The sequence below is a fragment of the Otolemur garnettii genome, unplaced genomic scaffold, assembly GCF_000181295.1.
Source record: "Otolemur garnettii isolate 467f Iridium unplaced genomic scaffold, OtoGar3 scaffold00181, whole genome shotgun sequence".
Taxonomy (NCBI): Eukaryota; Metazoa; Chordata; class Mammalia; order Primates; family Galagidae; genus Otolemur; species Otolemur garnettii.
The window spans coordinates 1,143,170-1,156,422 of NW_003852576.1; the positions used below are offsets into that span (position 1 = coordinate 1,143,170).

The following is a 13,253-nucleotide window of genomic DNA, read 5'->3' on the forward strand; positions in this document are numbered from 1 at the left end:
AGTCTCCGTCCGCGCCCCCGCCCGCGGCCGCCCCTTTGTCTCCCCGCGGGGCCGAGTCGCCCGCCCGAGCGCGCAGAGGGGCAGCGCGCCGCGCGCGAGGACGCGGGTCCGCGCGCCCGCTGCCGCCCCTGGGGCCCTCCCCTCCACCGCCGGAGTCCACAGCTCCGGCAAGGCCATGCTCGGGCCGTCTTGCTGGCTTCGCCGTCCGCTCCCAACTTGCAGCCGGGACCCCGCGCGCTGGCGGGCCCGCTCCAGCTCTTATTTCCTCCCTCGCGTCGGCCAGCGAGTACGACCTTGTGTTTGTTTTGATTTCGGGCTCGGGAGAGTGACTAGGGCTAGAAACAGCTGTGGTTGACCGCGCCGCTTATTTTGGCAGACATTCAGGGCCCCTTGTTGCTAACGTTCACTAGCGTGAAACAGCTCTTGCTTTCCCAAAGAATCGAGCAAAGAGGCGTGCTCCTCCCGTGACCCCTCTGATCAGCAAAGGGGGAGATACGACAGTCTTTCGGTCGGGCCTTGGGGGTGGAGGGGCCGATGCCGCAGTACGCCAGGCCAGGACTCACTCCTCTGGGGGAGCGGGAGACGTGGGAGCGCCCGCGGGCTCGGGTCGCCCGGGCCGCCCCGCGGGGCGGGCCGATGCGCCAGGGCAGAGCTCGGGGACGAACCAGAGGTCGTGGCGCGCGGCCGGCGGGCGAGGGGGAGGCGGAGGGCGGCCATCTACCTGGGCTACGTGGCAGCCATTGCCTGGTCCTCGAGACCCCTCCCCACTCGGCCGCCCACCCGCCCTCTCGCGGCTGGCTCCAGCGAGGTTGTTCTTCCCCGGCCGGACGGAGAGCGGCAGTGTCTCCCCACCCGGCGTGCTCGCCGCGCGTCTCCCCCAGCGGCCGCAGCTACTCGCCAGCCCTGCGCCGCGCCGGAGAGCGCAGTGGCGGCGGGAAAGGGCTGCGGACCCGCGGCGCCGCGTTGTGCGCTCGACGACGCGGCCCGGGCTTCGACGCCCCGCGCCCGCTCCTGGAGCAGGTAAAGGAGGCGGGTAGGAGGCAGGGGGCCGGGCTCAAGGCCCTGGAGGGAAGGGATCGCGGGGCACCGAGCCGAAGCGGGGGGCCTGAGACAGTGGCGGGTGGCGCTGCGTCCGAAAGCCGTAGCCCCGAGTGTGGGGGCCGGCGCGGGCCAGCTCCTGTCCGGCCCGCGGGCCCGGACGGAAGGGAGGTGAGGCGTAGGCGAGAGGCGGGCCCTGGCGCTGCGCCCGAGGCCAGCAAAGGCGGGGGCGGCGGTCGGAGCTGCTTCCCCGGCCGCTCTGGGCCTGGCTGGCCTCCAGGTCCGGGACACACCTCTCTGCCCCCGCCTGCGGTTTCCTGCTCTGCCAGTTCTCAACCCGGACTTGACCTTGTGTCTCTCCAGGCGCCTTCGGTGTTTCCCTGGCGGAGCCTTCTGGGAAGTTCGGGCCACCTTCCCGGGCATGTACTCTTAGCAGAGCTGTTTATTTACTCCTCGAAATCAAAACACTAAGCCGCTCACTCCACGCGCTCAGATTTTGGGTTTGCGGGGAGACATTCCCCTCCCTCGGTATTTGTGCGTGTTTTTGACCCTCGTCCAGCCCTTCTTTCCCTTGGCGTAACTTTGATCCTCACCGGGGCCCTTCGGTTCGCAAATTCCTCTTCTATAGAGTGAGTCATCTTACCCGGGGCACAGTTTACCCCACATACTCTTTTCCTTAAAATAGTTTTTTTCCTTTAGAAAGAGGGCTAGGGTAAAGAAATGTAGATTCCAGATCTGTCAGTGTTGGCTTTAAGGAATCTTCCTTCCGGCTACAGTTTTCTGGAACTGGGATCTGATATTTGTGGCACGGACAGGTTTGTACACATTCTCGCCATGCAGTGGTTGTAATGTCTCCATGGCACAGTGCTGACTGGAAGGCGGGATTGGCTGGTTTTTCTACTCGACATCTTTAAGCCAATCAAGAAGCGCTGCTTGCCCGGAGACTGGTTAACTCAGAAAAGGTGGGGATTGGTTGAGCTTCGAGAAGAAAATCCTGGAGAAAAACCTGGCCTGCCAGAAAACAATGACTGATTTACAGCTGTCTCTTCTTCTGTTTAAAACCAGAAAGTTTTCTCTTAATCCCAACACCAGCCCTTTTCCAGCTTTTTTATTATTTACAGTGTTTTTCTCTCAAAACACTCTTTTGTAACTCCTTTTAATACATATCATTCAGTTTTCACCGAAAGAACACTTACACGTTTTAAGCAATGTAAATATCATGGGCTTTTGTGTTCTGATAAGCTTGGTTCAGTTTTCTTTCTTTACAGTTGTTCATTTTCAAAGGTCAGAGATTAAGTCAACAAATTTGAGATTCTATGCCAGGACCTTTATTTTTTAAGTACTGTATCACGTTGGGGGCGACAGTGGCAGAGATGGTAGGAGGAAAAGGAAATAAATGGCTGCTTTTCTGCAAGGAGGCTACAATGTAGTTAACGAAGAATGACTAACCTATAAACTAACGAAGAATGACTAACCTATAAACTAATTTTTAGAAAGTACAAATCAGCATACACTATTTACGAATTCCATTTGTCTACCTGTTGACTTTAGTTGTTTTGAAGGAGAGAGGACAGGATTACTAGATTCCATGGAAAAGCGGGCTGAAGTTATGGTACAGGCATTTTTTTTTTTTTTTTAGAGACAGTCTCACTTTGTCACCCTTGGTAGAGTGCAATGGCATCACAGCTCACAGCAACCTCCAGCTCCTGGGCTTAGGTGATTCTCTTGCCTCAACCTCTGGAGTAGCTGAGACTACAGGCACCCACCACAACGCCCGGCTACTTTTTTGTTGTAGTTGTCATTCATTGTTTGGCCCACCAGCCCCAGTGTATGTGTGGGCGCCTTAACCACTGAACTATGGGTGCTGAGCCATGTTGGGGCTTTTTTTTTTTTTTTTTTTAACACTAATTACTTTCCTTTAAAACCTTCCTCTGCTTGTTCATAATTGTACATGTCTTTTGATATGCAAAGCAGTAATCGTTTATTAGTCAATGTGAATTTTAGAAAATAGGTATGTACCTTCTTTGCCTGAGCTGTTTTTTATATGCAAAATCACATTATAAGTCTTGGGAGGAATCTCAGATTGCCAGATCAAGCAATGAATTTATTGAATGCCTTTAGAAGTAGTTTATGTTAGGAATTAAAGGAGAGGTTGAACATTTTTAATGTTTACTGGGCCAGGTGATGAGTAAGCTGTACGTCAAGCCTTACATCATTATTACTCTGATTGCCCTCATCCTGCTGGTAATAGGATGGAATGTGTGTGCGTACCCGAATGTGTGCTTGGCATGATTTTAAGCAGTTTGTATATACTGTTGTATTTAATTCTCACACCTGACATTTGCACTGTCCTCAGTGCCATTTTACATATAAGGAGACAGACCCAGAAACGTTAAGAGAGTTGCGGAAAGCCTTCCCACCATTTTGTGTTCATATGTGTGTGTGTATACATACCCATATGTATCTCAGAGTCAGAATTTAGTCAGACTTTGCGCTCTATGACCCAAAACCTTTTTCTTTTCCCCTCTCTCCTTCCCTGCTTCCCTTCCTCCCTTCCTTCCATTTCAGAATATTACAGGGGTACACGTGTTTTGGTTACTTAGTTTGATAGTGTACATTTTAAGTCGAAGTTAAAAGTATGCCCTTTCACCCATAGTGTGCATTGTACCTGTTAGGTGTGAATTAACCCAACCCAAGGGCCATGTTAATCTCTGTATTGTTCCAATTTTAGTATATGTGCTACTGAAGAGGGCACCAAAATCTTACGCTGTTTTTTTTTTTGAGACAGAGTCTCACTATGTTGCCCTTGGTAGACTGCCATGGAGTCACAGCTCACAGCAACCTCCAACTCTTGGCCTTAAGAGATTCTCTTACCTCAGTCTCCAAATAGCTGGGACTACAGGCACCCACCACAGTGCCGGGCTATATTTTTTGTTGCAGTTGTCATTTTGTTTATCAGGCTGGGGCTGGGCTTGAACCCGCCAGCCTTGGTGTATGTGGTTGACGCTGTAACCACTGTGCTATGAGCGCCGAACCCAAAACCTTATTCTTAACAAATTATTTCTATGGTCTTTCTATCCATTCATCCGATCAGTTGTAAGATGTACTGTTATTTCATGTGCCACTACAAAAAAAAAGTTGCTCCAAGTAAATTGTGACACGTCATTGATTCTGGGATGCATCCCAACTGCAGAAATGTAAAAATATATCTTAAATTTGCTGAAATAAGTTAACACTGGTTTGTCAGCTGAATATTTTCCCTTTTATGTTACCCTCATTCAGTTTGCTTATATAAAACCCTATATGAGTATTAATGTTTCACTGAGTTTTGGTTTGTTGAATTTATTTTTAACAAAAGTAAATTCACTTTTACTTCCTACTTACAATACTAACTTCTTAAAATATGCGTAGAAAGTAGGTTGGCAGGTTTTTATTGGAAGGTAGGCCTTAAAAGGCTTGGGAGTATTTACCTTCTTACCCTAAAGCTTGAATTTTACTGGTACTGTACATCTAGATTGTGGTTAATCAGTTCTGTCTGATACGTGTGTTAATCAGTTCTGTCACGTAACTTTAAAAATTAAAAGAGCATTTCATTAATTTGTGTAGGAGAATAAGCTGGCTAAGCCAGCTAGATTTTTATGACGATTAGTAGAATTACTGGGTCAGGGAACACACATTGTTGCACTGGCTCAGGGTGTAGTGATTTCACCAAACTTCACTACACTGATGGTGGACACTCTGTTTTACTAAATGTAGAATGTCCATATCTTTTGATCATCTATTGGTTGTTTTTTCTTAAAACTTTGAGCAAGCCCCAAATATACAGTTATTACTGTGTTTTTTCTTTAGTTTGCTGTGTTACTTTTTGGTTGCTTTTAATGGTTTAAAATATTCACGTGTGAATCTGTCATTTCTTTCCTTTGTCATTGGTTCACCTAAACTGAGGAATTTTATTGTTTTAAAGATGTGATAATCAGTTTTTTCTAGTATTACATGAAAGAGTTTAAATGTAGAATTACATTATAAGAGTTAACTCTTAGTCTATTGGAATTAATTTTAGTATAAGGTGTTTTATTTTGGAGACAAGAGTCTGTCACCCAGGCTGGAGTGTGGTAGATGATAGCGCTCTATAGCCTTGTACTTCTGAACTTGAACAATCCTCTTGCTTCAGCTTCCTGAGTAGCTAGGATTATAGGTGTGTGCCACCACACCCAGCTAATAAAAAAAAAAAATTGTATACTGATGTTGCTTTGTTGCCTAGGCTGGTCTCAAACTCCTGGCCTTATTTGATCCTCCTGCCTTGGTCTCCCAAAGTGCTGGGATTACAGGCGTGAACTATCATTCCTGGCCATCCTCCAACTTAATTGTTTGACAAATTACCATTAAATCATTTTAACACGTTATTAAAACATTCTTTCATGGCTTGGCGCCAGCCACATACACCTGAGCTGGCGGGTTCGAATCCAGCCTGCCAAAGAACAACGACGGCTGCAACCAAAAAAAATAGCTGGGAGTTGTGGCAGGCGCCTGTGTTCCCAGCTACTTGGGAGGCGGAGGCAGGAGACTTGCATGAGCCCAGGAGTTGGAGGTTGCTGTGAGCTGTGATGCCACGGCAGTCTACCCAGGGGTACAGCTTGAGGCTCTGTCTCAAAAAAAAAAAAATTCTTTCATGATTTATTTATTTGTGTCGTCATAGCTCACAGCAACCTCAGTCTCTTGGGCTCAAGTGATCTTTTTGCTTTGGCCTTTCAAGTAGCTGTTACTACAGGCATATGCCATTATATCTGGTTGAGTTTTTCTATTTTTAGTATAGTCAGGGGTTTCACTCTTGCTGAGGATGGCCTTATACTCCTGAGCTTGAGCAATCCACCTACTTTTGCCTCCCAGTGTGTTAGGATTACAGATGTGAGGCGCTGTGCCCAGCCTCTGTCATGTTTTAGAAAGCCTATCTTTTTTTTTTTTCTTTAAACAGAGTCTCACTTTGTCACCCTCAGTACAGTGCGGTGGTGTTATAGCTCACAGCAACCTCAAACTCTTGGGCTCAAGGGATTCTCTTGCCTTAGCCTCCCAAATAGCTGGGGCTACAGGCACCACCATAATGCTGGGCTATTTTTGCTCAGGCTGATCTCCAATCTGTGTACTCCAGCAGTCCACCCGCCTCGGCCTCCCAGAGTGTTAGGATTGCAGGCATGAGCCACTGCACCCAGCCTAGAAAGCCGATCTTACTACATTTAAGTTTTGAGGTATATTTAGACCTATTTCCAGACTATGATTTTCTTTTCTTTTCTTTTGAGACATTTTCACTTTATTGCCCTCAGTAGAGTGCTGTGGCATCACAGCTCACAGCAACCTCTAGCTCTTGGGATTAAGCGATTCTCTTGCCTCAGCCTCCTGACGACAGGTGCCTGCTACAATGCCTGGCTATTTTGGCCGGGGCTGGGTTTGAACCTGCCACCTCTGGCATATGGGACCAGTGCCCTACCCTTTTGAGCCACAGGTGCCGCTCTATTTTTTTTTTTGGTTGCAGTTTGGCCAGGACTGGGTTCGAACCCACCACCCTTAGTATATGGGGCCAGTGCTCTACCCACTGAGCCACAGGCACCACCCTCTGGATTGTGATTTTCATTGTAATTCCTCTTTCACTGGATTTTTGAAGCTATACTACTTAATTTTATTATGTTACTTTCATAATACATGTATGTATTACTATGTAGTAGAGCAAATATCCTCATGTTTCTTTTTTTGTTTTATAACACATTTCATAAACATTCTCTATTCATTAAATCTAAGAATTATTTTGGGAGACAGGATTAATACTTAATTTCTCTATTATGAAGCAGGACATTTAAAAAAATTTTCTTTCTGTCTTTGAATTTATTATTTCTTTTGCCTGGAATATTGTCTAGGCTAGATTGCAGTGTTATCATCATGGCTCACTGTAGCCTCTAATTCCTAGGCTCAGGTGATCCTCTAGCCTTAGCCTCTCAAGTAGTTCAGACTCTATAAGGTGTACACCACCACATCTGGCTAATTGTTTTATTTTTTGTAGAGAATGAGTCTCACTGTTGCTCAAGCTGATCTTGAACTCCTGACCTCAGGAGAGCCTCCCACCTTAGCCTCCTAAAGTGTTAGGATTATAGGCCTCGGCCACCTCACCTGGCCAATTTGGAGTGTCTTCACTGCTCTCCTTGTCTTCTTCCTGCTCCTCCTCCACTGCCTCAACTGTCAGCTAACCTGCTTCAAGATGTAGGTGATGGGCCGGGCATGCTGGCTCATACCTGTAATCCTAACACTCTGGGAGGCTGAGGCAGCTGAATTGCCTGAACTCACAGGTTCAAGATCAGCCTGAGCAAGAGCAAGATCCCGTCTCTTAAAAATAGCCAACCATTGTGGCAGGGACCTGTAGTCCTGGCTATTCAGGAGGCTGAGGCAAGAGGATCACTTGAGCCCAAGAGTTTGAAGTTGCTGTGAGCTTTGATGACATGGCACCCTACCAAGGAAGACAAAGTGAGCCTCTGTCTCAAAAAAAGAAAAATAAAATTGTATGTGATATTTTTTTGTAAGGTCATTTTTCTTCCTTCCCTTAGCAGAGATAATCATTTACATCTATTTATTTCTTCTGCACCTCTGAAACGTTTCCACTGTGCGCTTATCACTGTACTGAGTCACCTTCATTAACTGAGCTTCTTCAGGGCTGTGCTGAATCTTACTTTTTTTTTCTGTCTAGCACCACTCTGAGCACTCTATAGGTAGTCAATATATGTTGGCCAAAATAACAGAGATATTAATATTTTACTTTAAGCTTGGTGACTATAGTCCAGAGGCTAGGGTGCTAGCCAGTATACTGGAGCTGGTGGGTTTGAATCCAGCCTGGGTCTGCCAAACGATAATGACAACTATAACCAAAAAATAGTCGGGCATTTTGGCGGGTGCCTGTAGTTCCAGCTACTTGGGAGGCTGAGGCAAGAGAATCGCCTAAGCCCAGGAGTTGGAGGTTGCTGTGACTGTGATGCCACGCACTCTACCCAGAGCGACAACTTGAGTCCAAAAAAGAAAAAAGAAAAAAATTTTACTTTAAAAAGTATTCTCCCCAGTTATGATCTATATGCTGATAATTTTTAATTCACAGCTGTTTTCTGATGAGTTGTCAGAAAACATCAGACTCATCATCTCATGATATGTCTGTTTGGGTGTTGGTACAGATACCTCAAACTTACCATACCCTAAACTGTAGTCATTAATAACCTTTCCATACCCATAAAAAGTAAGACAAACTTTACTTCTTTTCTGTCTTGTCTCTAGAAGAAGATTAAATGAGGTAATGCCTGTGTGGCAAGAAGTATATCCTACTAGTAACCCGGCAGAACGCGGCTGTTCTTGTGCCTTCTCTTCCCTTTCACATTCTGCTTGGTCACTGAGCCCTACTGAACTCTTAAACCTGTTGAATCCACTCCTTTTTCCTAGCCCCCTGCTGCGAATCATCTCACTGGGTTGTTGCAATAGCTTTCTCATGGTCATCCCTGCTTCCAGTCTTGTCTTCCAGTCCATTTTTTCCCACTGTAGCCAGAGTGTTCTAACACATTTGATATGTAACTTCTCTTTTGGGGCAGTGCCCATTGCTCCGTGTGTAGGGCGCTGGCCACATACACCTACGCTGGCAGGTTTCGGCCAGCTAAACAGTGACAACTGCAGCAAAAAAAATAGCCAGGTGTTGTGGCAGATGCCTGTGGTCCCAGCTACTTGGGAGGCTTAGGCAAGAGAATCGCTTAAGCCCAAGAGCCGTGGTTGCTGTGATCTGTGATGCTACAGCACTCTACTGAGGATAACATAATGAGAATCTGTCTTAAAACAAACAAACAGAAAACTCTTGTGTGTGGAGTTTTGTAAGAGGAGTTGTATAACTCCTCTTTTCATTGCCCTCGGGGTAAGGTGTGAACTTTAACTCAGCTTGCGGAATCCTCGTGCGTGGCCCCGTGCACCTCTTCCTCCTACACTTTCTCCCTTTGCCTCAGTGTGCTCGTCCTGTTCCGCTTCCTGCCTTTCTCCCCTAAGGTTCCTGAAGTCTGGGCCTGAGTATAGAAGCTTCTCTTTGGAATACCTCTCTGGTTCCCTCCTTCCCTCCACTTCTGTTAACTCATACTTGTCTTTTAGGTCTTAGCCTGGGTGGGCCCTGTGTGAGAAAACCCTCTTGATAGCACAGGTCTGGCAGGGAGGGGCCTCCTGTCCGTTTGCTGTGCACGCTGTGCCTGGTAGCACATTGTATCGCTCGTTGTCATCTCTTTATATACAAGGGAAAAGGCAAATTAGCCACCTTAGAAAATGGCGTAATTTGAACAGAGTGCATTAAAAACAGAATTAAATAGTACCTTGGGGGTTCATCCGATAGAGAAAAGAACAAGACATTGTATCTGAAAAATCCAAGTTTTCTAAGTCACAAAGGCATAGAGGCCCTTTTATAACCTGAATGAAAAAGAACCCTTGACATCTAATCACTACCTATTCAGTTTCTCTGTTTAGTAGTTTGGGACTCTTTGGAGTGCAAATAATGGAAATACAGCCTGTGGAGGGAAAGTTATTGGTTCACATAAGCACATAACAGAAATCGTGTGGCTGGAGATGATCATGAGGCGCTAGAGTGGGAACTGGGCCATTGTTGGGTCCTTTGTGTACTTTGTGTGTATATTGGGCTCATTCCTTCTGCGGCAGGCGTGCTGCTTCACATGGCAGGACCTGGTTCCTGGGAGCACAGGCTTTCCACTTAAGAACTTCCTGTCACGGCTCGGCGCCTGTGGCTCAAGCGGCTAAGGCGCCAGCCACATACACCTAAGGTGGCGGGTTCGAATCCCCAGCCCGGACCCGCCAAACAACAATGACGGCTGCAACCAAAAAATAGCCGGGCGTTGTGGCGGGCGCCTGTGGTCCCAGCTACTTGGGAGGCAGAGGCAAGAGACTCGCTTGAGCCCAGGAGTTGGAGGTTGCTGTGAGCTGTAATGCCACGGCACTCTACCCAGGGGGACAGCTTGAGGCTCTGTCTCAAAAAAAAAAAAAAAGAACTTCCTGTCAGAGGTTCTAAATAGATTTGGTCCACATGGCCATCCTTCCAGGGGAGGGGATGAAATACCATGAGTAGTTCAGCGTAAGTCACAGGATGTGCTCACTTAGATGGCTAGGGATCTGTTAGCAGAAAACAGACCCATGGTGGGGTAGGAGAGGGGAAGGAGTTCTGGGCCAACACAAAGAATATCCATTGTAGCTCCAGAGATCCCTTCTGATTATGAATTTATTTTTATAGGTGCTTTATTTGTGAGAAAGAGATGGTTTGCCTTATGGACCTAAATATTCCAGGTACTGAAATGGTAAGACCAGTATTTTAAAGAACTAAGTTGGTCTTTTGGTTTGTGCTGGCATATGACAGATATTTATTGAGCTCTTGTTTGTTAAATAAGACACATCTGGGAGATGCTTCCAGACTTGTAGTCTAAATAAATCAATACAAAGGTGCCAAGATAGAGATATCCCTTGGGTACAGTGGAAGCTGTGGCCAAACCAGATTTCGAGATGGTGGAAAACTTCACTGAAGGAAAAGTTAATTGAGCCAAGAAATATGGGTTAGGTGGGAGCAAGTAGTGGGATCTCTGGGCAGAGCATGTGTGAGGCACAGAAGTGTGAAATACTATCTTGTGTGGAAAACAAATAATTGGGTACAAATACAGGTACTCGGGAAGTAGAGGAAAAGGAGGCTGTGAGTAGGTAAGGGTGCAGGTCATAGAAATCCCTAAATGCTTTACCAAGGAGTTGGAAGTTGATCTTCAACGCTGTAGAGTCATTGAAGGATTTGTAAGCTGGACCTCTCAGGTTTAAAGTCATGGAATATTCAAGTGGATATGTCTGTTATGCAGTTAACTATATTGGAGTTTGGGGGGGAGAGGATTCTTGGTTAGAGTCACAGCTATAGATATTGAAGCTGTGGGTTTGGATGGACCTGGAAAAGGTAGTGTTTAAGAAAAACTCACTTTGTTTTTCCTCTGTTCTCATACCACAACAATTAACACAGAAGACTTCTGTGTCCCCAGAATATGTGGAAATTTCTCCCCACCAACAAGTAAGAAATCGTTCCTGCAGTGGACACAAGTTGGGTGTCCTCGTAATTCAGTTCTGACACTATCTGCCTGGAGATAGCATGAGATCCCATAGGTTGAGGAATCAATCTCTAAACTACCCCTCTTGAGACACCAGTTACAAGTTTAAGCTTCCAGAACTTCTGATCAACTGGCTTCAAGTTGGAGTTCCCAGGGCACCCTCTTTGGGTTTGAGTAAGTTGCTGGATTGGTTCACAGACTCAGGGAAACCCAGGGGAAGGGGGATGATGTGTGCCTCCCCCCCTTCCCTCCCGTAGACAGGGTCTTACTCTTTAGGCTGGAGTGCACAGCTCCTTGTAACCTTGAACTTCCTGACTCAAGCAATCCTCCTGCCTCAGCCTCTCCAGGTGTGTACCACCATGCCTGGATTTTGGTTTTTTTTTTTTTTTTTTGAGACAGAGCCTCAAGGTATCCCCCTGGGTAGAGTAAGTAGCTGGGACCACAGGCGCCCGCCACAACGCCCGGCTATTTTTTGGTTGCAGCCGTCATTGTTGTTTGGCGGGTCTGGGCTGGGGATTCGAACCCGCCACTTTAGGTGTATGTGGCTGGCGCCTTAGCCACTTGAGCCACAGGCACCGAGCCGATTTTGGGGTTTTTATGGGGCTTCATTACATAGGCATGATTGACAAGTGTGTAGAAATGTGATTGGATAAAAAGGGTGATTTCATGCTAAATAGAGTAAGTGGGGAAACCAGCAAGGCCTGAAAGTTCAGATTCTTTTTGGTCTTCTGGGCAGCATTCTTTCCTCCAGGGTATGGAGCAGGACCCTCTGTGGAATGAGGGTCTTATGACCCACAATCAGATTAGAGTCCTGCTTTGGGCAGGTGAAAGGAGGGCAGTAGAAGGTCAGAGAGAAAGGGAGATTATGTTTCCTGGGGCTTAAAGTGTCTCAACATTACACTATATCAAGGGCCTTGGGAGTTACGAGCCAGGAACTGTGAATGAATATCTGTCTGTCTATAATCTATCTTTATCTGTCTATTATTATAGGTCAGTAGAACAAAAGGTTAGGGACAGCCTAGGAGGAGTAATAACATTGGAAAAGTAAGCAGAAGAGAAGGGATCCATGAATGTGACTGAGAATGGCCAGCCAGAGAAAAACCAACGGATGCTGAGGGGGGAGTCGGGGGAAGATTGCACTGGGTCAGTTGTAACAACTAATGAAACTACTAAGAACCTGAAATGATACAGGAAATACTAGGCGTTTAGTCTGAAATAAGAATTCTCTTAATCATCAATTCTGAGTGCAATGAAAAAATTGTATTTCTAAATAGTTCTTCAATACAAGGAATCAGAAATTTGTAGTTTTTTTTTTTTTTTTTTTGAGACAGGGTCTCACTCTGTTGCCCAGACTAAGTGTTAATCTCACTCATAGCAACCTCAGACTCCTGGGTTCAAGCCATCTGCAATCCTCTTGCCTCAGCCTCCCGAGTAGCTGATATTATAGACGCTGGCTACAATGCCTGGCTAATTTTTTCTATTTTTAGTAGAGATGATGTCTCATCTTGCTCAGGCTGGTCTCCTGAGCTCAAGAGATCCTCCTGCCTTGGCATCCCAGTGCTAGGATTGCAGGCCATCTCTCCTGACCACTTTTTTTAAGCATTTTTATTTATTTATTTATTTTTTATTGAGCAATAATAATAATAATATGAAAAAAGTAACATTCGCATTGTCAAATAAGAGTATGTCTATTATAGAATTCTTTGACTCTGAGGTTCAGTATGAGTCATCAGTTAACTTCTTATTTTTTTTCCCCAAAGTCCAAAAAATAGACAACTAATATTTATAAATAAAAACAAAAGATAATTTCAAAAAACAGATTATGCCACATCTTATAGATAATAGAAAAAGAAGAAATATTTCAAAATCATTCTACTTCATTTGGATACACCTGATACTAAAATTGGAAAAAATACATTACAAAGGGAAATTATAAACATATTTCACTTATAAATGAGGATGCAATATCCTAAACAACATATTAATAATTTGAATTAAAAAATGTTTAAGGAATGTACTTCGGTCAAAATTAAATCCAATTTATGTGAGAATTAGTCAACTCTTTTTTTTTTTTTT

The 13,253-nt window shown here is 45.6% G+C and overlaps 1 protein-coding gene across 4 annotated transcripts in view; it reads left to right on the forward strand.

Moving 5' to 3' along the window:
• The first annotated feature begins 202 nt into the window (after positions 1 to 202).
• Positions 203 to 13,253, forward strand: part of N4BP2 (NEDD4 binding protein 2) — a 92,453-nt gene continuing 79,402 nt past the window's right edge. For 3 of the 4 annotated variants that reach the window (XM_023519613.1, XM_023519615.1, XM_023519616.1), the window contains exons 1-2: positions 740 to 1,020; positions 10,331 to 10,394. The gene's annotated coding sequence lies outside the window, so the exon portion shown is untranslated. Of the gene's footprint in view, positions 287 to 739; positions 1,021 to 10,330; positions 10,395 to 13,253 lie in introns of those variants that run through there. The other variant, XM_023519614.1, reaches the window with a different exon arrangement.